The sequence below is a fragment of the Canis lupus genome, chromosome 4, assembly GCF_003254725.2.
Source record: "Canis lupus dingo isolate Sandy chromosome 4, ASM325472v2, whole genome shotgun sequence".
Taxonomy (NCBI): Eukaryota; Metazoa; Chordata; class Mammalia; order Carnivora; family Canidae; genus Canis; species Canis lupus.
The window spans coordinates 12,064,452-12,088,996 of NC_064246.1; the positions used below are offsets into that span (position 1 = coordinate 12,064,452).

The 24,545-nt window shown below is 37.8% G+C and overlaps 1 long non-coding RNA gene across 3 annotated transcripts; it reads left to right on the plus strand.

The window, feature by feature from the left end:
• Nucleotides 1–3,259: 3,259 nt before the first annotated feature.
• Nucleotides 3,260–15,626, plus strand: LOC112651526 (uncharacterized). Of its 3 annotated transcripts, none has more exons than XR_007410112.1 (4): nucleotides 3,260–3,628; nucleotides 6,077–6,224; nucleotides 9,697–9,849; nucleotides 15,421–15,626. It is a non-coding gene; the product is annotated as an uncharacterized LOC112651526 (long non-coding RNA). The 3 variants fall into 3 exon arrangements; XR_007410111.1 differs by lacking the exon at nucleotides 15,421–15,626 and adding an exon at nucleotides 12,452–12,701 and having other exon boundaries at nucleotides 3,333–3,628; XR_003130845.3 differs by lacking the exon at nucleotides 15,421–15,626 and having other exon boundaries at nucleotides 3,355–3,628; nucleotides 9,697–10,010.
• Nucleotides 15,627–24,545: the final 8,919 nt, after the last annotated feature.

Consider the following 24,545-nt stretch of genomic DNA (forward strand, 5'->3'; position numbering starts at 1 on the left):
TATATTTTTTGATATTATTATAAATGATATTGTTATTTTCAACTGTTCATTGCTAGTATACAAAAATATGACTATCTTTTGTATATTGACATTATATCTTACAACTTTGTTAAACTCATTTATTATAGCAAGCCTTTGGTGGACTACATAGAATTTTCTACATAGACAATCATGTCATCTGCATGTATAGAACAATTTACTTTTTCTTTTCCAATATGTTTGCCTTCAATTTCTTTCCTTTCCAAACAGCTTTGCTCTGTTTGAAATACCAAAATGTATGAGGTATTGTAGGTCAGGTAGACATCACTAAAGATACATAGGCCTGAATCCTTTTTTAAGGAGCCACTTAGGAGTCTCAGTATAGAAAGGAATCAGAGTAACAACAGGATATGAGGTAAAGGTGAATAGCTGAAGCAGGAGCTGGGAGTATGGAGATTAGGAGCTGAATCAGGGCCACACCTCTCACACCAAGGAATGGATACTGGAGAGGCTTCCTTTTGGATGCCTCTTACCCCACAAGACATAGGAACAGTGGTCAGGCAGTCAGTGTTGACCAGACAAGCATCAACAAACAACAGAGAGAACATAACCAGTCAGTTAAATAGGAGACTCTTGTCCTCTTTTGCCTGCTTCCCTTTTCTAACACAATGAAGGGTTAGAGCCTAGAAGAAGGAGAAGAGGAGGCTAAATGAGCTCATTCTGTCCCCCAGTGTGAGGGTGGGGGATGTCGAATAAAAGATTAGGTAATACTTACCCTCCACCCCCAACACAAACATACATACTACAGTCCCTATGATAAGGAACTATGATAAGGACAAGTTTTTGAATCAGATATGAGATTAGAACTTCAAACAAATCAGACTTTTAAAAATCAATTACCAGGAAATTATGATTTCTTTCCCTAAGATGCTGTTAAGAGATCTGCTATCCAGGAGGGAAGGGATATTTAACATAAATCAATGGTGAGGGGTGGGGATAGGGGTTAAGTATAACAATAGAAAACTGAGATAGGTCAATAAACCAGATATATTTGGTTTAAAGAGATCTCTGTGTTCTGAATTTTTCTGGATTAAACCAGTTTTTAAAAAATCCTCTTATTTGATGCCAGAATGTCAACAGTGTTGTAGTGGATCCCATGACCTGGGACCCTTTGAACTGGGTGGAGGGAAGCATCTGCAAGTTCTCAAAGCAAGTGGTCCAATAGAATAAGAAGATTCATTTAAAATGTATTTATTGGGCCTCCATTTCCTTGATAGTAAAGTGAAAAAGAGTGCACTAAATTTCCTTTAATCGTCTTAGCTCTACTTTCTTTGCTTTTTCAAAATGGCTAATTCATAGTCTCCTGTTGCTTCTAAAAAGTTCAGATTTATGTAAAAAAAAAATATATATATATATACATATATATATATATCTCCATTCCTCAAATAGGTCATACCTGTGCATGCCTATGAACTTTCATAGGCTCCTTTAGCCTGGAATGCCTCTTCTCTGTGGAGGCCGAGAAAAATTAAGGCCATTTCACCTCAAGTTTAGCATTAGCACAAGTACAGCCATACTAGGCCCCTGGGAATAAGAGCTGAACTTTACAGGAAAAACTGCAGAATGTCCTTGGCAGGGAATCCCATATCAGAAAGACAACAGAGCCCACACCCGTGGTAGAAAGTCCCATATTAGAATGAGAACAGAGCTCAATGCCCTTGAAAGCCCCATATCAGAATGTAAACAGAACTTGAGAAATTCCTCCACCCCTTCTGAAAATCCCCTAGACCAGCCTATAAAAAATCCAGCTGTAACGCACTTCGGGGTCCAAGTCCCTGCTCTGCTGTGTCGGGTATACTTGGACCCAAGCTCGGATTCGCACTCTTGGGCACAACATTCTCCACTTACCATCTGGAAAATATACCCTCGTCCCTCAAGATCAGCTTCTTGAATCCCTTTCTCTCACTGCCCAGGTGAAAATGACTGCCTGCTCTTCTCTGACTCTCACTGCTCTCAATTTATTCCTCCATGGTAAAGATCTTTAAAAAAGAGGAAGTTGTGGGGGAGGTGGATATTGAGTTGTGTCAGCTGTCTTCTCCCTAAACCACTTTTCTTTTAAGGAGAAAACTCAGCTTCTGGCCAGCTTCCAAGCAAGTCTTCATGAAAAAACAAAAAACAAAACAAAACAAAAAACTGGGTAATGGAAGAACAAGAAAAGTGAAATCAATCAGAAAGGCTAAACCAATATACAAATAAAGAGATGAGCCTGAGAGAGCATGGAGAGCAGCAAGAAAAACTGCATCGACAAGTTCATGGGAGCTTGCGGTGAAAGGACAAATGGTGCTGGCCTAGTGTGGAAAGGGCACCTCTGTGCCCCTGCAGCTACTGCAGTGTGGGGATTGTGAAGAGGGGAAAAGAAGCAGGTGTTCTGTTATGCTGTGTAAATGGATTGCCTTTGGCATTTTTAAAGAAACTTCCATAGAGTTTAAATTGTTTTTCAGTCTTTCTACATTCAAGCTACTGTATGAATATGATCATGTAGTGAGGCTGGGGCTTTGCCCTAAGTGGCATCTGTCGTGTAAGTCTTAGCAACTTGTAATTATATCTTCACATCTGTTTTCTCCTCTCACTCATTCACTCCCCTGCCCCTACCCCAGATTCTCCTGGAGAGCAAGGACTGTGCCTTATTTATTCATTTCCCTTGCCCTTATGAATAAAGGATTCATCTAGAAAAGGAGACTTTCTCTGGATCTCTACATACAGTTCCCATGTGAGTTCTAGAGTCATACAAATGGATATATATGGAAGGCTTCAGAGCTCTGAGGTCTCACATAGGTTGGGTTCCAATCCCAGCTCTGCCACCCACTCTAGCTTTGGGACCTCAAACTCCCCAAGCCTCAGTTCTCTCAACTGTAAAACGGGTGACAATGAGTTTTATGAGGATTAAGCAAAATAACACAGGTTAAATATTAAGTACAACACCCAACACAGGCACAGGTATACATTATAAAGAGAGAGATATAGATCTCAACATAGCATATCTGAATATATTCAAACATACAGATATATTCAGCTTCCACTCCCAATCTTCCCTTAGAAATATCCTTATCTCTTAGGTACATATATATTAAATCTGGTATTTTCTAAAAAGGAAGAAAAACATCAATAGTAACACTATTACAATTATTATAAGTATGTTTAATTGACTGAAAGAGAACTTTAAGTACATGAAACCTGAATGTATACATCACTTTAAACTGTTAACCTAACTCGTTTTGCATCACATATATCTGTCAGGCAAAGGTTAATAGAGAGTTTATGAAATTCGGAATGCAATTAAGTCTCACAAGAATCTCAGTTGGAGGCCATTCCAGTTTCTATGGCAACCAAAGGGCTCAGGCAAAATGTGGGGGGAGGGGAGTTAATTCAAAGGCAAGATAAGCACATAAATATAGCTCTTGTCTACCTTTTCTTTCCAGCTCCAACAAGCATTTTTTGATGCATGTAAAGTGTTATACAGAGGAAAATATAAATCAGATTGATTTTTCATCTCCTAGAATTAAATATACGTTTGCAAAATGTTTAAAGGTGATTCCAGTTTTTAAATATATATCACTTCTCTGAATATCCAGTTTATGAAGCGTGTCAGGTATGAATCTCAAATTCCTCAGGGAGGCGGGGGGGGGGGGGGGGGGGGGGGGGGGAGGGAGGGGATAGAAGAGGAGATTAAAAGAACAAAACAGGATGTCCGGGGTGATCAGAATACACTGTGAATAACCTCAACACCAGCTAATTGGGTTTTACTAATGATCTCAGAAGTTGCAATCAGGTTAAGGAGAAAATATGGTCACAAGCTGGCTTGGTTTTCCTGTTATGAATTTCACAACATCATTGAATTAAAGGAGACTGCAGTGATCACCTGATCAAAAACCTTCATATTATCACCAAAAATACTTACATGAAGAATTTAACTTAGCTCCCTCAGCACAGCCTAGGCTGGTATCTGAGACCCTTGACTACAGCTCACTCTGCGTTCTACACACCACTTTCTTCTTCACTTTTACAAACAAAATTTAGGAAGGGGGCGGGGGGAGGGGGGGATCCCTGCCTGGGTGGCTCAGCGGTTTAGCGCCACCTTCAGCCCAGGGCGTGATCCTGGAGTCCCAGGATCCTGGAGTCCCCCCTGCGTGGAGCCTGCTTCTCCCTCTGCCTGTGTCTCTGCCTCTCTCTCTCTCTCATGAGTAATAAATAAGACCTTTAAAAAAAAATTAGGAACGTTATTAAACCATTTTCCTTCCCAAATAGTTTCCAACTGCTGAAATCCCCAAATCTAGATTGTTGCTGATGGTCTGATTTGTTTTGTAAAACCGGATGGATCTTGTGTTTTATACATTCTACCTAAGCTTTTCATTTGGTTCACATTTGACAAGCAACTTCAGATTTACCATTAACTTCACTTTATGGAAGTTCTGCAGTCTTTACACTGACAATTCAGCTGCTCCAAGTTCGTTGGAAGCAGTTTGCACCTGGATATGTCCTGTACAGCCTTATGCAAGAAGAGACTGAAAGACAAAAGAGGCTGGAGAGATTCACATAAGAGCCATCAGATGTTAATAAAAATAGACATCATTGTCCCAAATCCAAATCTGGGAGGGGAAATCTTGCAAGTGGACATTTTCCCCATGATTTAAAAACTGTGTTTGTGCTGCATTTGGTGTGGTGGTCGGAAAATCTCAAGACTTTCATAAAGAAGAGTGAGTTGCAGAAAGAAAGATCCATCTGTGGTCAGAGTAAAAATTCCAGGCTCATTTGTCTGGACCCCATCTCAGGAATCTCTCCCCACTGTGTAGTAGTTGATTAGCCCTGGCGAGACTGGGCTAGCTTGAAAAGCTTCTGCTCTCTGCAGAAATGGGGGCTTTTGTTAGTGCCAACATTACAAAATGTTTGAGATTGCTATGGCAGTTGGTTGGGATGAACTAAGCCACACCCTATTTAAGAGTCAAGAACACAGAGCTAAAGGCTCTTGAGAAACTCAGGAAAACCATATTGCATAACCTCAAACCTTCTAGTCCAGGTAGTTGGACTAGAATCTAACTCTCCATTTCTAACGACTGAAAAAAGATATCAAAGTACAGATAGAATGCTGTACTTACCTCTACAAACCACATCCTCTCTAAACTTCTGTCTTCTCATTTATAAAATGGAGATAGCCCCAGCCAGCCTACCTCATAATGTTATTATGTGGATAAAATGAAATCATGATCAGAAATTTTGATTTATTTATTTATCTCACATCCTACATAAGTGTCTGTATTTCCTCTATTGCCACCTTCATCCATTATTATAAATTAGTTAATAAATTGGTTAATATTCTTCCTATTATTCAACATACTTTATAAATTTTATTTTAAGAGTTTATCTGAGTGGGATGGCTGGGTGGCTCAGTGGTTGAGCACCTGGCTTCCCTTCAGGGTGTGATCCTGGGATCCAGGATCAAGTACCATAGCAGGCTCCTTGCAGGAAGCCTGCTTTCCCCTCTGCCTCAGTCTCTGTCTCTGTCTCTGTCTCTGTCTCTGTCTCTCTCTCATGAATAAATAAATAAAAATCTTTAATTTAAAAAAAAAAAAAGTGTTTATCTGAGCAAAAATTGATTCAACTCAGAAGTACCAGAAGTGGTTAGGACTGTTCCACCAACAGGAGCTCGGAGAAAGACTTTTATACAGAAAAAACAAAAGCAAAGTAAGACAATTACTGGTGGCTATAGCTTAAAGCCTAGTTGGCTGTTTGTGATTGGTTGTCCTTAGTGTTCTGATTTTATAAACTTGAGGCATTTACCAGCTTAGATTTTGGTTTGCTTCCATAGGTTACCACAGCATTAGATCCTCCTCAGTCTGCTGGCCTCCTTGCTTAATTAATTAAATAATTGCCCCCACTTGGTGAGAGATTGACCAACCGTTTGATATTGGCACCACTCTCAATCACCCCCAGAGTTAAGTTGCTCTTGTCTTATTGTAAACTCATAGATCATGTCAGATCTGTGTAGAATTGTTTTTGCTGTTCATGTTGCTGTTCTTCTTATTTCTGTTTCTCCAAGCAGAGTCAGATCATCTCATGAACTGCTGATGGCTATGAATATATATTTAAGACCTCTGAGACAACAAAGTACACCACAGAGACTACAATATCTATCAAGAAGATAACAACAAGACACTAGAGTATCCCCATGGCCACCACAAATCAAACCAGTTGGTATCAAATCAAAGGATATACTTGAAGGGGCATCAACTTATTTTATAGCCAAGTGGCTCGCTTATTGATTTCTTATATTTGCTATAATACCAGAGGTGTTGATACAGTTATAGTAGGAGTATTTGCTATGGCACAGACTCCTCCCTGTTCAGTCACTAAGTAATCTAAAGCAATACTATTATCTAAAACTGCCCTAGCAGGAAAATCTAGTGACTTTTGTTGAGAAGCTATTGCTTTAGCAGCAGTTTCAAGAATAACTGAGAGGTTAAAAAGCATTGCCTTTTCATGCATTAACAAAGAGAAAAAGCAAGTAGCAAAACACAAAAGGAATAAAGTTTTCATATTAGTGATAAAGGCCTTTTAAAAATTTTTTTTAAAGATTCTATTTGTTTACTTGAGAGAGAGAAAGCTAGAGAGAGAACATGAGTGAGGAGGAGGGGCAAAGGGAGATGGAGAAGCAGACTCCTGCTGAGCAGGGAGCTCAACACAGGGCTTGATTCCAGGACCCTAGGATCATGACCTGAGCCAAAGGTAGATGCTTAACCAACTGAGCCAGCCAGGAGCCTGTGGAGATGAAGATCTCCATCCATGATCCTGAAAGAGCTATCCACTACAAGAAGCTATCTGCTTCTGGAGAGGAACCTTCCAAGGTAATTTTTAGATCTCCAGCTGATGTGCAGTTCTAACAGTCTGCAAGAGCCATTTTTAGTTGGGGGAAGTAGACCCCGGGTTCAGAGCCCTGAAGTTTGACTGCCATCTTCGTAGTGAGGAAGACCTGGTATGGTCCCTTCCAAAGAGGTTTGAGGACAGGCTTTGTTTTTAGTGATTTCAAATCAGAAGATTGGGACAAAATTGGAAATGTTAGTTTGTAAAGTTTAGCCAGATATTCAAGTAAACTAGAAGAGTTCAGGATCCAGTTTGGTTTACAGATTTGGTTTACAAAACCTCAAAGATAATCAACAGAACTAGAAACTGATATCTACAAAATTGCATTATAATTTTCTACTAATTTTTTTCTTCTACAATCACTCTCATTTCTATCAAAAATAATCACAGTAAAGCTAATTTGTTTGCAAAATTAGTCTCATTAAATTTGTTCCGATTACTTATATAAGTGCAGCAAGAATAGCAGTTGACCATATAAGATCTTTTAAGATCTGCCTTATTGGGATGCCTGGATAGCACGGTGGTTGAGAATCTGCCTTCAGCTCAGGGCATGAACCTGGAGTCCTGGGATTGAGTCCTTCATCAGGCTACCTGCAGGGAGCCTGTATCTCCCTCTGCCTATGTCTCTGTCTCTCTTTCATTAATAAATAAATAAAATCTTTAAAATAATAATAATAAATAATAAAAATAATAAAATCTGCTTTACTGAAACTTTTATAAGAAATAATACACCCATATTTTAAAAGCTTTTTCAGGCAGGTCACCTGGAAGCCTCAGTAGTTAAGTGGCCAACTCTTGATTTCAGCTCAGGTCATAATCTCAGAATTTTGGGTTCGAGCCCCACATTGGGTTCCCTGCTCAGAAAGGAGTCTGCTTGGGATTCTCTCTTTCCCTCTAACTCCTTCCCTCCCCCTCTTTTTAAAAAGATTTTATTTATTTATTCGAGAGAGAGAGAGAGAGAAGCACAGACACAGGCAGAGAGAGAAGCAGACTCCATTCCATGCAGGGAGTCTGATGTGGGACTCGATCCCGGGTCTCCAGGACCACACCTGCGGGCTGAAGGCAGCACTAAACTGCTGAGCCACCCAGGCTCCCCTTCCCTCCCCACTTTTCACTCACAGTCTCCCTCTAAAAATAAAATAAATATTTAAAAAAATTTAAAAATAAAAATAAAAGCCTTTTCAGGCTAAGAAGCAATGCCAAGAACACACCATCAGACTTGACCTGGAATATCTATAGATTTGGGTGAATTTCTCTTTTCTAGAGGTCCTGAAGATATCCTGAGGTGCCTCAGTCTTTCAGGAAGTGACCTTCCTTACTCACCTGGTAAGGCTGCTGGGAGCCTTGTAAGAAAGGTACCAGGCCAGGTTTTCTAAGAGATTGTATTGGCTCCATAAGGTCGATCTTAATTCCTTAAACCCACCTGGTCATAACAGATTTTATGCATATTCTCAAACATGAAATTCAAATAAAAGCCTTGGTAATATAACCAATGTTTCCAATTGGGTCTTGTTATAAAGAGAATAGATTTTTATTGAAAGTATAGTTACTTTCATAGTTAGCATACAATATTAGTTTTAGGTATACAACATAGTGATTTAATAATTATATGCATTATGAAATACTATAATAAGTGTAGCTATCATGTGTCAACATGAAATATTGTTACTATATTATTGAATTGCATTCCCTAAGTTACACTTTTTATTCCCATGACTTATTTGTTTTATAGCTGGAAGTTTGTACCTCTTAATCCCCTTCACTTATTTTATCAATTCCCTCAGCTCCTTTCCCACTGGCAACCACCAGTTTGTTCTCTGTATTCATGAGTGTATTTCTGTTTTATTGATTTTTGTTCATTTGTTTTGGTGTTTTAGGTTCCACATATAAGTGAAATCATATGGTATTTGTCTTTGTCTGACTTATGTCACCTAGCATAATACCTCTAGGTCTAACCATGTTGTGGATGGCAAGATTTCGTTCTTTTCTTATACCTGAGTAACATTCTAGTGTGTGTGTGTGTGTGTGTGTGTCTACATATACATACATACATACATACCACATCTTCTTTATCCAGTCACCTATCTATGAACACTTAGATTTTTTCCATATCTTGGCTATTGTAAATAATACAGACAGGAGTACATGTATTGTTTCAAATTAGTGTTTTATTTTCTTTGAGTAAATACCAAAGAAATACCAAAATACCAAATCCCACCTAGAAGTGGAATTAGGGGGTCATATAATATTTCTCTTTTTCTACCTTTTTAAGGAACTTCCATACCTTTTCCACAGTGGCCACACCAATTTACATTCCCACCAACAGTGTACAAGGGTTTCCTTTTCTCCACACTTGTGTTAACACTTGTTATTTCTCTCTGTCTCTCTGTCTCTCTCTCTCTCTTTCTTTTTTTGCTACTCATCATTCTGATAGGTACGAGGTGATATCTCATTGTGGTTTGATTTGCATTTCCCTGATTATTAGTGATATTGAGCATCTCTTCATGTGTCTCTTGGCCATCTGTATATCTTCTTTGGAAAAAAGCTTATTTGGTCCTCCACCCATTTTTAAGATTATTTGTTGGGTTTTTTTTTTTTTGGGGGGGGGGTGTTAAGTTGTATTACTTCTTTATATAATTTTAATATTAGCCTCTTACTGGATATATCTTTTACAAATATTTTTTCCCATTCAGTAGGTTACCCTTTTACTGGTGGTTCCCTCACTGTGCAAAGGTTTTTTTGTGTTTTATTTTTTAATATTTCTTCTCTTTTTTTAATATTTTATTTATTTATTCATGAAAGGCACAGAGAGAGAAAGGCAGAGACACAGGCAGAAGGAGAAACAGGCTCCATGCAGGGAGCCCGACGTGGGACTCGAACCCAGGTCTCCAGGATCCTGCCCTGGACTCAAGCCGGCGCTAAACCAATGAGCCACCGGAGCTACCCTGTGCAAAGGTTTTTAATGTTAATGCAGTTTCCCTAACATCAGGAACAAGACAACTCTTGCCACTTTTATTCAACATGTTTCCAGTACTGGAACATATTATTTTGCCTGAACTAGAAGTCCCATCCATAGCAATCAAACAGTAATAAATAAATAAATAAATAAATAAATAAATAAATAAAACCTAATTTGGGACGGAGGAAGTAAAACTGGTAATATTTGTAGATGATGTGATATATATAGAGAACCCTGAAGACTCCATCAAAAAGCTATTAGAAATAATAATTGAATTCAGAAAGGTTGCAGGATATAAAATTAATATACAGAAATCCACTGCATTTCTATACACTAATAATGAAGTAGCAGAAAGAGAAATTAAGAAAACAATCCCCTTTATAATTGCATCCAAAAAAATAAAACAACTAGGAAAAATTTGACCAAGAAAGATCTGTGCTCTGAAAACTATAAGACATTAATGAAAAAAATTTTAAAATAACACAAATAAATGGAAAGATATACCATGTTCATGGATTATAAAAATTAGTATTACTAACATGTACTCCCCAGAGCAATTTGCAGATTCAATGTAATTCTTATCAAAATACTAACAGAATAGATTCTTATTGAATTTATGCAAATGATAATATTGTCATGAAAATAAGAATACTCAGTAAGTTTCTAAATTCTGGAGGGATCAGGTAGGGAGAAAAAATAAATTTTTCAATTCTTTTTACAGAAATACACTTTATAAAATTGCTCTGAGACATAGGTAGCATGAGAGAAAAAGTTTTCCTTAAACCTGAAAAAAATAAAACATTAAGGATCAAGCAATGTTTTGAAGAAAAAGTTGTAAAAAATATTAGAATCATTCTCATCAATTCATGCAATCTCATATTATTAATTCTTGTTTTGCTTGAATATTTTTTCTCTTAGTCCTGGAAATTCTTACCCAGATCAGTTTTATAATCTTAAAGTTATCAGAAACCTATATTCTAGAGTATGTTTCAGAACCCTTTCCATGAATCTCTCTAAAGATGAAGAACCTTTAAATAGGCATCAGAATAACTGTCTGGAAATGATAAAAAGACTAAAATGCACACAGTTAAAGATTTGATGAGAATTCATTTGATAGGGAAATGTAGTTATTTCTACAGCACACAATAATTTAGGATAGGGGCTTGTGGGTTGCTCAGTCGGTTAAGCATAATTTTGGTTTTGTAATTTTGGCTCAGGTCATGATCTCATGGGTTGTGGGATCAATTCCCACATTGGGCTTCCTGCTCAGAGGGGAGTCTGCTCGAGATTCTCTCTCTCTCTTTCTCCCTCGCCCACTCATATGAGCTCTCTCTAAATAAATAAATGAATAAATCTTTAAAAAATAACAATCTAAGATAATAATTGGACAATGAGAGTATTGACAAATCTCTAGAAACTTAAAACACTTTCTGTAATGCCTATATTAGTAACATATATCCATTCAGATATAATCTAAAAAGGCTTATCATCACTTCTTATTTGGCAATGCTTCCCACATAATTTAATCTATCAAATAAACCTAATCAATTTAACATCTCTCTTTTACAAGGTAAGAGACAAATCTTTTGAGATTTGTCTTCTAGGATATAAACTTTCATCTTACTCACATCTAGTTACTTTACTTCTTAGCAACTGTTTAGATTACTCATGGAAACTTCGTAAGACATGAAACAGCTAATCATTATCTTAAGTTATGTTTCTTACTGGCAAATTTTATAACAGAGATAACATTATCTTATTTGATTTTTAGTAGAGTTAGGTAAAATAAAAGTATTATAAATAAAAGTATCATATTTAATACTGATAACCCTAAAGACATGCCTATTTTAATTAAACAAACTTTAACTAGCTATCCTTTCCCTAAGATTATCCTAAATCACGTGACCTTAAAAAACAATTGGGTTAATTTCCATATTTCTGAGAGTATACTTGATTAATATAAATGTTTCTTTGTCTTTAAGCCAATTAAGTAGAGCTCTTTACAAATTAATCCTGGCCAAACCATTCTGAAGTAGAAAAATATCACATGTTTGCAACATACATACATAAACATACAGATATACACAGAGATCTTATAGCTTTTGTTTTAAAATTTTAGTCATGACACAGGTATGATAACGTAAAACTCAATAGTTTAAAAAAGAATAATTGAACCCAAATTGTGTTTCTGACTGATAGAAAAGTTAAGGTTACCTCCTCAGATGGCTAAAGCTTTTACTAATATTTATGGAAACAATTTTTAAGATTTCTCTTCCACCTAATATCCAAATTAAGAGAAGAGCAAGTAGAACATTTACATCTCAAAGTCACAGAGAAAGGATGTTTCTCCAAGAAGGACTTTTGTTCCTTAAGTCCATGTCTTTTATACTGTCTATAAGTCTTTTGAGATGATTGGGGAAGGTTTTGGAGTTGGTAGAAAGGATAGGTGGGTTTTTCATCGTTTCTAGAACTTCATTTCTGTTCTTGTAAAGTCTCCACTTGTAAGACAAGTACAGTTAAGTCCTTCAAAGAATGGGGTGCAAACCTAAATGATATCTGACCCATCCAACTACATTATCCTCTGCTTCTTTATATCAGGAAGAACTGGGGAAGCAACCAAGGAACTAAAGAAGAACTAAGAAATTCAACTAGGATGGGAGTCAAGAGATGCCTATGTTCTAGATTTAGAGCTATGTTTCTTGGAATATTTTAGTAAATCCTTCCAAAATGAAATTTCAAAATGTTTTTCTTTCTCTCTAGGTACATAGTTTCATTTTAGCTTAGAGGAGAAGACCTTCAAAAATTTCCTAAGAGGCTTTGAGTATCAGCTTCTAATTTGGCCAACTTCTGACCACAGAGCTACTTTAAAAAAATTCTTTCAAATATCTTGCCAGGTTTTAGCTAGAACAAACGGTAAATGTTTCTGGCTTTATTGAACAACCCTATGGACAGAAGAGGGGTTCCCAAATAGGGTGCAAAAGATACTACCCTCCAAAGAGTCACTTCCAAAGATAACTAAAAGGAAGAAAGAGTTAGACAATTTCCCTGAGAGCTAGCAACAGGTGACAGGACCCTAACTGTAAATGGGGTGCTACTCACATTTCTGTCCAGTCATACTTTGGAGGTTCTCAAACTGGTCATTGCCCAAACAGTTCTTAGGACACAAATGAGAGAAGCAAGAAGCAATAGCTGTCCCTGGGGAAAAATGATTGATAATCAGTATTTTTTCCTGCTAATCTGATTTGGAAAGGAAGGGACAATGCAAATTTTTACCTTCCTCTCTTAGCCAGGCAGTACAGATAGAGATTTGGGAGAGCTGACTTTGCTAAGAATTCTCACGCTTAGCTGGCTTCTGCTCATTTTCCCTGGATGCTGCCTACAGGCTCTAGTGAGTGGGTTGTCCCAGCAAGTCTCATTCTGGTCACCAGAAACCACAGAAGGGAAAAAATAACTTTCTGTATTCCCTTTATAGTGTGTGCCTGGCTGAGACCCCTTTTTTTCTAGGGTACCTCATACATGGATAAGTTTATCTAGGTTAAAAGCTCTCCAGTGTGGTTGCTGTAATTCAAGATTATCTTTGGCAAACTTAACCTACTTACTCAGTCTTAAAACAAAACTCTAGTCACCTAAGGCCTCACCCTGGAGCCAGCCCAGTTTAAGTTGGACCCAGTCTATCCCCAGACTCAGTCCAGCTTCAAACCTAGTCTATCCTGGAGTCCAGGCTAACTCCAGGCCCAGTCCAGTTTCTAAGTTCTAATCCAAGTCCTGCCAATTTCTGGACCTAGTCTAGGAAAATAAATGCTCAAATAGTCTGAAAGCTGGTAATACAAAAGCTGCAGAGCTAGGAACTAAGATCCAAGATTCAAGAGGGACTTTCCCATGACCCCTAGAGGCAGAGAAAAAGCAATGAGCTCTAGGGTTTCAGCAGGTACCTATGGCTGGTTGCTCATTGCTCCTGGGTATGTTGGGAGTCATCTTTGATTCCCTCCTCTGACATTAGAACTTTAGAAGTTAAACTGCTGGCATATTAAACATTTTAAGAGTTTATTTTTAAAAGATAAACTGCTGACATATTTTAAAAATTTAAGAGTTTATTTCAGCAAAAATGGATTCATATCAAGAGGTGCCAAACCAGAAGTGGTTAGGAGTGCTCCTCAAAATAAAGTATTAAGCCTACTTAAATGAGCTCATTTGAATGAGTCTCTGCAACTTGAGTCTTACAAGGGCTTGCTGGTTAACTTTCATCCTTGGCTTAGAAAAAGAACTTTCTTCAAATGTTACAGTAACACTTGATATAACTACCTGGATTAGTTGTACGTTTGTTCTCCCTTACAAGCAACACACACGCACACGCACACACACACCTACACTACTGTCTTTGAGTTCCCAGCATTACATCTTAGCTGGACAAGGCATATTTCTCCCATTTAGGAAGATAACGCACTAATTGGCTCATCCATTAGAAGGGACTTGCTTATATGAATAGATTTTCCCATCTGTTAAAACAAAGAGTACACAGTTTAGCAATTTAGGAATGAAGAAGTGGCTCCGTGAAGTTAAAAGGAGTTTTGAGACCAGCTGAATTGCCAAAGAACCAAATTAGGTTCCAAGACTGCAGGAGTCTGGTTTTTTAGATACGGATCAGATTTTCCCACAAGCCACAGGAAAGGCACAGAAGAAAGCATCATAGAATGTTAGAACCAGAAGAGATCTTGAGGTCATCTATTCCATATCATGCCATGGTCAGAAAATGGGCAGGTCACATGATTTGTCCAAGACACAGCATGTAAGAAGATGAAACATGAGCAGAGCTCAGATCCATCCACTTCCCTGGCCAAGACCTTCCCCATTGCATCACACAGCCTTGTTAAAACCCAGCGCCATTTGCCATCTTGTTTGGTCATTGACAAAGTTTTATCAAGATCACAAAGACCAATATTTTAGGAGAAAGGTTTGCTGAAGCAACTGTGTCTCATCTACATGAGCACACTGGCATTTCAAAAGTAGAAGCATGTTGCTTGACAGATTTATCAAGACTAACAGTTTCTGTAATGCTGTGTTTCTCAGCCTGAACTTTCACAAGCAGAGACAACATCCAGGTTTATTTGCAGGGGTTGACTTATGTTTACATTTAGATAAATGATAGTGAAAAATTCAGTAATTTATTTTCCAGAGTTTCCACTTATCTAGCTCTGAGCAGAGTTTCTTTATCACCTTATTTTCAGTTTGAAGGGAAAGGAGATAACAACCATGAGCTTGCTGATTTTCAGATTTGACTCTCTCTCTCAGTCTCTGCTGATACATTGATAGTTCTAGGCTTTTTTCTCTGCTTTCCTTCTTTCTCATTTCATTACTCAAAGGATAGTGACTCTCTCCCACAGTAACTTTCATTTTCCTGCCTTCTCTTTCTCACTCCCACAACATGCAAAGAGACACTCACTTTGCTCTGGAATCACAGATTTTTTAGCAACTGGGTCCCTTAAAAAACTTTTCTGAGTATTTCAGGATACTTTCCGGATGACTCTGTGTGATTCATATTGTTAACTAACATTTTTTATTGTTCCAAGCTTCTCTACAAAAAGAAGTTTAAGAATAACCCTCCAAACTCTGAGTTATAACAACATAATGATGACAATCATGACGATAAGCTGAAAAATACCCAAGGCAAATCCTTTCAATGAGTCCTCAATATCTTTAAATATCTTTCAAGTCTCCTAAAAAACTTAGGTCTACTTTGCAGTTATGAGGTAACTATCTAGAAAGCATGCAAATATTGGGAGGTATTTGGGCTAACTGCATTGCACTTGGTAAGTTTGTTTTGGTGATGCTTCAGTGCAGTCTATTTCTGTGAAGGTTGGTAGATGATGAAATGCAAAGTCTCTGTTAACTAAAAGGTTCTATCTTTATGAGGGGCATCAAACCAGGAGCCTAGAGACCAGGCTTCCAGTGCCAGCTTTAGCAACCAAACAGCTATATAACTTGGGCAGGATATTTAACTGCTCTGGGTCTCAATTTTGTCATTTACTAAATCATGAGGAATTTTAAGTCTCTGAAGTTCCTTCCAGCTATATAATTCTACCATTATGAGAGTCAAAAAGGATTTTGGATTATATAGTAAGAATCTTCATTATTCAATTCAATATGTGTTTATTGAGGAGGGTCTAAGGCAGAATATGAGAGAAAAAGCTATGAGAGGACATGATCTCTGCCATTCAGTTTTCCTCAATCTAAGGGACAGGAAGATGGTATAGGAATCATCGTCATAAAAGCTTGTGTCCCCACTCAAAAAGCATCATGGGGAAGCAGCACTGGCTCATATTGGTATTAGCCTAATGCCTCTATCACTGTGCCCCAATCTCACCTCCTGTTCTGGTTCATGTGAGTTCGGTCATCAAGGAGTTGAGGCTCTGGTTGGAAATCATATGGCAGAGAGTGACACAGAGTGACAACTTCCTAACAGATGTTCAAGAATCGCAGATAACAGAAAGATTAATGTATTTGAGAAATTGGTAAAAATTGGGGCAGGGGCAAGGAAAAGACACTACCTTTCTGACCTGCAGTTTAGCTGTTCCTCAAGTTGTCCTGGAACATGAATAGCTAGGGATCTGACAGCAATGAAGAGGACTAGGATGTAAACTGAAAGAAAGAGAAGGAGGAGGAAGAAGGCATTGATTCTGGGGACATAAAGGACTGTTATAGAGAAATAACTAGTGGTTTATAGCAGCAAAGAGCCAATGTCTCTGATATCTACAAAGAGTCTAAGGGTGCCCTCAGTGAACATGAGAACATGAACATGAACAGTTTTAGTCTTTGTGCAAAAGGCCAAAAATTCTCACTGCCATCAGCTGTGTCCTTGCCCCGGAACTGGACAGCTACTGCAGTAATAAGTCTAATAAAAGGAGGTGGAAATACACACTGAATAAAGTTGATGCATAGAGCTGGGCAACAGATTGCAAAGTTACTGAAGGATAAACCCACAACCATTTGCCAGAGTTGCCTTATCTAAGCTTCTGGCAAACTCTGGAACTACATCCTTGTAGAGTAGACCCAAAGTGACCTCCTTTCCAAGAGAACAGATTGTTGTTAGCACTACTTCCATTCTCTAGTCTCTGAAGCCAGTAAATCATTGAAGAAAGTGCCACTGGTATATCTTATGATCTTATTTATGGTTGTTCATCGTGTCAGGAACTGCTTGCCCGCAACAGCAACTAAAGCATTCATCTACACTTGGACTTCATTACGTCCCTGAGAAAATCTTAGCATCACGGCCCTGCAGCCTGGATTTCCGCCTGACCCCTGCCTCCCATTCCAACTTGTGAATCTGGATAGAGCTGTGTGACACATTTACTAGGTGCCTGTATGAAAAATGGAGGCCTTAACTCTGGAAGCTTCGGGAGGGTGATATAACCACAAATGGTACTGCTGAATGGGTTTTAGGAGCCTGTGTTGGGCAGATGTCTGTGAGTTTCTGTGGTGAACACAGACTATGGAGGACAGCCAAGACCTCTGGCAGTGTCTTTCCTGAGAATCACTGATGAACAGCAGCAACATCCTTTCAGACATGCATTTAGCTAAGTGCCTCCTGAAATAAAGATCTGGAAACCATCTGATGTGGCAAAACAAAGCCAGTTTGGATTGAGGCCCGTGGGTCATAAGAGGCTGTGTCTAGGGTAAAGGAAAACTGTGAGAAGTGAACTCACAGGTCCTGTGAGCTGGAATGAGGGCTCCCAGCAGCTTCTCTCCAAAGGTTAGACAGTAGAGAAATAGAGGCAGGGAACTCTAGGAAGATGGACTACACTTGGCTCTGACCCCAGCTTCAGCTCTGTAAAGCTCTCTAAACCATCCAGAGACTTGAGGGCAATTCCAGTCTTTGGTGAACTTGATCTCACCCCTGCCCTCCCTCACTCACCTTGCTCAGGCATGCCCACTTGCCCAGCTCCCTAAAAAAATAAGAAGAAAGCTCCTGTCCTTGGGCTTTGCAGAGGCTCAGGCATATGAAAGTGGCTATTCAGAGACTGGCCAGGCATGAAAAGAGGAAAGCGTGAGAGCTGCGCCCTGTAAACAGCAACATTTAAGGGCCTGACAGACTAGGAGCAGGGTATCTGAGGGACCACTGAGAAGGCCTGATGGGAGATTCAGAGGGAGCAGATGGTCAGGCATCAGCAGGAGGTGCCATAGAGATCCTTGTAGAAAGGGGACCCGGTGACTTTCTATGACTTAATACTGAAATTCACATTACATAATCAGTTAACCTTTGGTCAAGACCATGCTCAAACTCTAAAAAGGCATTTTTCATTTAAGGATTATAGACAAAAGGGCAAAGTGAAATCTTTGGTGGAGTACTATAAGGGTCAACCCTTTGTGTATCGTGACGTTTATGCAAGTTATTGTTTTTGAATTTAGCAGATGTTTTTTCCTCTAATATATTATTATGAAAATTATAAAATATACAGAAAAGTTTAAACTTTTTGATGAACATCAATATACCTACTGCTTAAATTCTACATTTTTCACTTTTTGGCTATACTTTGATTCATTTACACATTTATCCATTAATCATCTTATTTTTTAACACCTTTATGAAGATATACTCTACGTACAATAAAATTTACTCATTCTAAGTGTACCATCTGGTGAATTTTAGAAAAATTACACAATTGTGCAGCCATCAGCACAATTCCAGTTTCAGAACATCTCCATCACCCGAGAAGTTGCCTTGTGCTCATTTGTGATCTGTCTTCCTCCCACCCCTAGCCCTCAGCAACCACTGATCTTTATTATATCTGCTCTAGAAATTTCAAGTAAATGGAATCATATAATATGTAGTCTTAAATGTTTGGGTATTTTTTCCACTTAACATAATGTTTTTCGGGTTCATCATGTAGCAATGTCAGTACTTCATTCCTTTTTATTGCTGTCTGATATTCCATTGTGTATTTGTCCTTCTATTAGTTGATGGATATTTATGAGAGGTTTTTTCCTATTTGGACACTATTATGAATAATGTTGCTATAACAATTAACTCCAAGTCCTTATGTAAACACATGTTTTCATTTCCCTGGGATCCCTTATTGTGAAGCTAAAAAAAGACTAGAATTTCAAAGATGAAAAAAAAAGATATGGAATTTTAAAAAAATATAAAGAGTGTGTGGGCCATTTTTGCTATCATTAGGAGAGGGTGCCTCAAAATCTGAAACTCATGGCAAGAAATAAAGGGAAGGGGCAAGTGAGAAAGAGAGAGAGAGTATTTTACTGTCATCCATTAAACCCCAGGATCTTGCTATGCCTTAAGCAAGATGCACCTTTGATTTCCCAGCTATGTTAGCCAAAATATTTACTTTTTTTCTTATATTAGTTTGAATTAAGTTTCTGTCACTAACAAACAAAAGATTTTTGACTACTACACATCAATTCAAAATAAAAAAAATGACAAGATACACTTGATATTGGTGGCACTAAAATGTGTTTAAAACCTCAATTTCCTAACTTCAATGGAAAGTGTGATGAAAGGAGATGGTTTATAAAAAGGGTTATGAAAAAATTATGAGTCTGTGTGGCTAAAAGTGCACGGACTAAAGTCTCATGTGACCACTGAATAAGACTCACCACAAATGGTCACAGTGTATTGTCCCACATAAATCACCCCAGAAGTATCAAAGCCAGTGATAAGCAACCTCTGCAAGGAACTGGCTCTCACTACATGGTGAGGCAAATTCTCAGAACATGGGAGAAACTCACTGTGTCCTGCAGCAGCTGAGATAGGCCATGGGGAAGAGAGGGCAGGGTGCTGAGAGAGCAGCATGAAGAACGAAGGCGAGTTATGAGAAGCTTATTATTATGCTTTCTTCTCACTTAAAGAAGTGCTTGCACTAACATGTTTCAAATGTATGGAGTAAACAATGCTAACGCTCTTTCTTCAGGGACCTGGGCCTTATACCAACTCTGCTCATGCCCCTCTAGGGATTGCAAATCTATAGCAAATGCAAGGACCAAGACATCAAAAGCCTCCTCTTGACTGCTGCCGACTTACCCACCTCCCCACTTCCTACCCTGTTCCTTGAAGCCACACTAACTTGTTCAGCTTCACAGGCCCTCCACCAGCATTGATCATTGCACTGATTTCTCTAAGTCTGCCGCCATCTCAGTACCCCAAGCCCCAAGGCTTCTCTCGCCTTCCATCTTCTAACACAGTCTCCTAAATCATCTCTCCATTAGCATTCCGTAGGCTCTGGTGATCTATTTATTCTACATGCTGCAACCAGAACAATTTTTTTGTCATTTTATTTTACAAACTCAAAAGTTGTAAGAATAGCATAAAGAACGGATATATATCCATTATCAGACACACTAACTGTTTGCATTTTGCCCCTTTTGCTCACTCCTGGGTTCACTCACTCTGTCTCTCTGTCTCATACGTATACATGTGCTTGGAACCTTTAACAGGGATCAGTATTTTGTGAACTTCTGGTACAACAGAGATAAGATTAGCCCTTCCATATGAAACTAAAAAAAAAAAAAAGTATAAAAGAAACAATGGTTCTTAAGATATTTGATATTAGGCAACAAAGGACCGTGATTTCAGTTGTCCTAGTTTATTACCTGCGGAAAGCTTTTAGGTCAGAATGCAGAGAGGAGAACAATATCTATGAATTAGGAAGATGGAAGCAGATCTGCAAAGACCATAGCAGCTCCAGTTTGTAAGTCACAGTACAAGGCAGAAGAGAAAAACACAAAGGGAAGCTTCTATATACTTGGAAAATGTTGCCTCAGGTATTCACTGAGCACTGATCAGTGCATGAAGGTGAAAAATTATCTGACTCTGGAGGGAAAAAACACATAGATGAGAGAGAATAATCTGTGGCACTCACATAGGGTCAGGAATAGAGGCTGTTCCTAAAAGTCAGAGTAGAAAACTTCTTAGCCCATGGAACATTGGCCATTGCACTCAAAAGCAAATATTGCTTTTTTAGAAAAAAAAATCTAGAATGAATACTGCTTTGGTTCCACCTAATATCTTAAAAAGCAATACCTAAAAACATCAAACCATTTTCAACTTAACTGTGTCCTTGCAAATATCTGCATCCAATAAAAAATTAGCAGGCATACAAAGAAGAAAAAAATATGACCCATAAGAAGTAGAAAAGTTAGGGGCACCTCAGTGACTCAGTCGGTAGAGTGACTGACTCAGATCATGATCAGGTTTCAGTTCAGGTCATGATCTTGGGGTTGTGAGACTCATACTCAGTGAAGAGTCTGCTTGAGATTCCCTCTCCATCTCCCTCTGCCCCTTCTCCTTCTCCCACTTGTGCTCTCTCTCTCTCTCTCTTTCTCTCTTTCTCTCTCTATATATATAATAAAATCTTTTTCAAAAAAGGAGAAAACTCGGTTTATCAAAATAGATCCAGAAATGACACAGATGATGGAATCAAATAGGGACATTAAAATTGTTATTAGAACTCCATTCCATATGTGCAAGAAGCCAGAGAAAACACTGAACAAGTAGAGCCATGGAAGATATAACAAAATCCAACCTGAAAAATCTAGTCATGAAATCTACAATGCCTGAGAGGATAAATATACTGGATAAGATTAAGGACAAATTGGACATTACAGAAAAAAAAAAAAGTTAGAAAACTTAAAGACATAGCAATATAAACTATCCAAAATAAAACACATACCAAAAAAAAAAAAAAAAGACTCAAAACAAATACAAAAACAGAGGATCAGTGAGTTGTGGGAGTTCAAACTCACCTAATATATGTGCAACTGGAGTCACCACAGGAGGCAAGAACAGAAAAAATATTATTTGAAGAAATAATGGGCTGAAATTTTTCCAAATTTGATGAAAACTATAAACCTACAGATTGAAGCAGTTCAATGAAGCCCAAGCAAAAGAAACATGAAAGAAACTATACCCAGACACATCATACACAAATTACTTAAAACTGTAAATATTCAGATACTTAAAAACCATGCAGGTAAATAACCTGCATGACAAAGTAAAAATAAAAGAGAAACTGTGAACTATTTTGAACAGAATTAAAATTAAAACATAACATATCAAAATATGGGAGACGCAGATAAAACTGTGCTTAGAAGGAAATTTACAGCACTAAATGCCTATAGTAGAAAGGAAGAAAGGTTTCAAATCAATGACCTCAGCTTCCACCTTAAAAACTTAGTAATAAGAGAGCACATAACTCTCTCATAATAACTCATAATAACTCTTCTATTTAACTCAAATTAAATAGAAGAAAGGAAATTATAATGATAAAGCAGAAATCAATTAAATAGAAAACAATCGTAGAGAAACTTAATAAAACTAAAAGCTCTGAAATCAATAAAACTGATAAATGTCTAGCCAAAGTGTTCAAGAAAAAAGCAAAGAAGACGCAAATTACCAATATCAGAAATAAGAGAGTGACATCACTTCAGATTCTATAGATATTAAAAGGATAATAAGGGAATAATATGAACAGCCTTATGCCAGTAAATCCAACAACTTAGATGAAATCAACAGGCTCTTTGAAAGCACAAGTTACCAAAGGTGACACAAGAAGAATTAGATTACATAAATTGGCTTATATCCATTAAATTAATTGAATTTCTGGCTTAAAAACATCCTATGAAGAAAACTATGGGCCCAGATGGCTTTACTGGTAAATTCCAGCACAAGAAGGGATAATACCAGTTTTTACAAACCCTTCCGGAAAACTGCAGAGAAAAGAAAGCCTCTCAGCCCATTCTACAAAGACACTACTACACTGATAACAGAACTAGACAAATGCATTACAAGGAGGAAAACTATAGATGATAACCCTCTTGACCATAGATTGTAAAAGTTCTTAACAAAGTGTTAGCAAATCAAATCCAAAAATACATTAATGCATCATAATTATGTGGGGTTAGATGATACAACTTTTGAAAATCAAGAAAATCACCAAATTAAGTCTAAAAAAGAAGAAAAACCGTATGATTACTTCAATACAAGCACAAAGGCACTTGGCAAAATCCAACACCCATTCTTCATTAAAACTTTCAGCAAAGCAGGAATCAAAAAGAACTTCCTCAGCCTGACCAAGGGCATTTCTGAAAGTTCTACAGCCAATGCCACACTTAATGGTGACAGATTGGATGTTTTCCCCCAAAATCTCAAAGAAGGCAAGAATGTTCATTCTCAGTACTTCTAACCAGCGCTATTCTAGAGATGCCAACCAGTAAATAGAGCAAGAAATAGCAACACAAGATATAAAAACTGAATTTTTTCATTGAACTTTTTTCATGAAATTCTTTTGATTTATTGTCTATTTACTAATTGTGTAGAATATTTTGGTGGAATCTACAAGCTACTTACTAGTACCAATGAGTGAATTAAACAAGATTGCAAGATCCAAGGAAATGTAGAAATGCCAATTTATTTCTATGTGCCGGCAACAATCTAAAATTGAAATTTAGAAATTACCATTGACAATGTCATAAAAAATATGTTTGTTAACGCTTAACAAATTTTATAGTTTGAATATGTGCACTTCATTGTATGGCAATTATATCTTTAAAAAAAAGATTAGTTAAAAAAAAGATCAGTTCAGAATATCAGAATATCCCAGTAAGATTGATTCTGTGTAGAAATTAGTAAATTCCACATGGTACTACTAAAAATTGAGTCTGTATACTCCTCATATCTGGAAATATAGAAAGGAAAAACCAAAAGGTTATTTTTCTTTTCTGCACAGTTCCCTTCTATGCCATTTCTTTTTTTTTTTTTTTTCCACTTCTAATGTTCAGTCTGGTTTCTTGATCTTAAAGGAAATCAAATATCAGTAACAGAGATAATTAATATAAGGACAAAGAGAAAGTGACTGTTTAGACTGGAGAAGCAGAATCTCAGCATTGTTTTGCTAAGAATGTTGTGGATAGTACATTATTAGTCAGAAGGGAATGATCATCTGTTCTCTATCCCCTCAAATGAAAAGAAAAAAAAAAGGTGGAAGTATGAAGAAAAAAAAATGCACTGAAGTGATGGTTTATGTGCTGGGGTGAGTGCCCATGAGAGCAATTTATTTATAAGCATGAAACACATAGTCTTGATGGAGGGCACAGGAACAGACCATGTAACTTACATGTTTCCTTCTGTTCACCTGGAAAATCCCTCAGGCTAAATCCTAATCCAGCTGTTGTTTGATCTCATCACATTTTCTGTCCAAAAACCATTTCCTGGGCTGGGGGTGGTGTGGACAGTTAAGGCATCACTTTCCCACTGGTTAGAGAGAATGGAATGAGAGTTGTGCAGACCACAGGAGCATCATGTTTTCCTCATGTAGCTCATCATCCATGCCCTTGTTTCCTGTGTCAGGGACAACATCGGCCGGCAACATCTTCACCTCTCAGTGGTTCTCTCATTTCCCATTAAGTCCAGTATCATTACATCCCCTAATTCATTTCTACCCCATTTTTGAAGTTACAGCTGACATTTTAAACTCCACAGCATTCCCCACATCTCCTCCAGTCTACTGATTCTTTGACTATCCCCCCAGTAGTGTCAGAGAAGACACTGAACTGGGAACCCACGGTTACTGCTGCCACTGGCTTAGCAAGACATGAAGCCCTTTGTTACAAAAGAAGAATCACTGTAGTCATTCATCCTTGCACAAAGAAATACAGAGAAACCAGGAAAAAAAGACCAAAAGGCCTC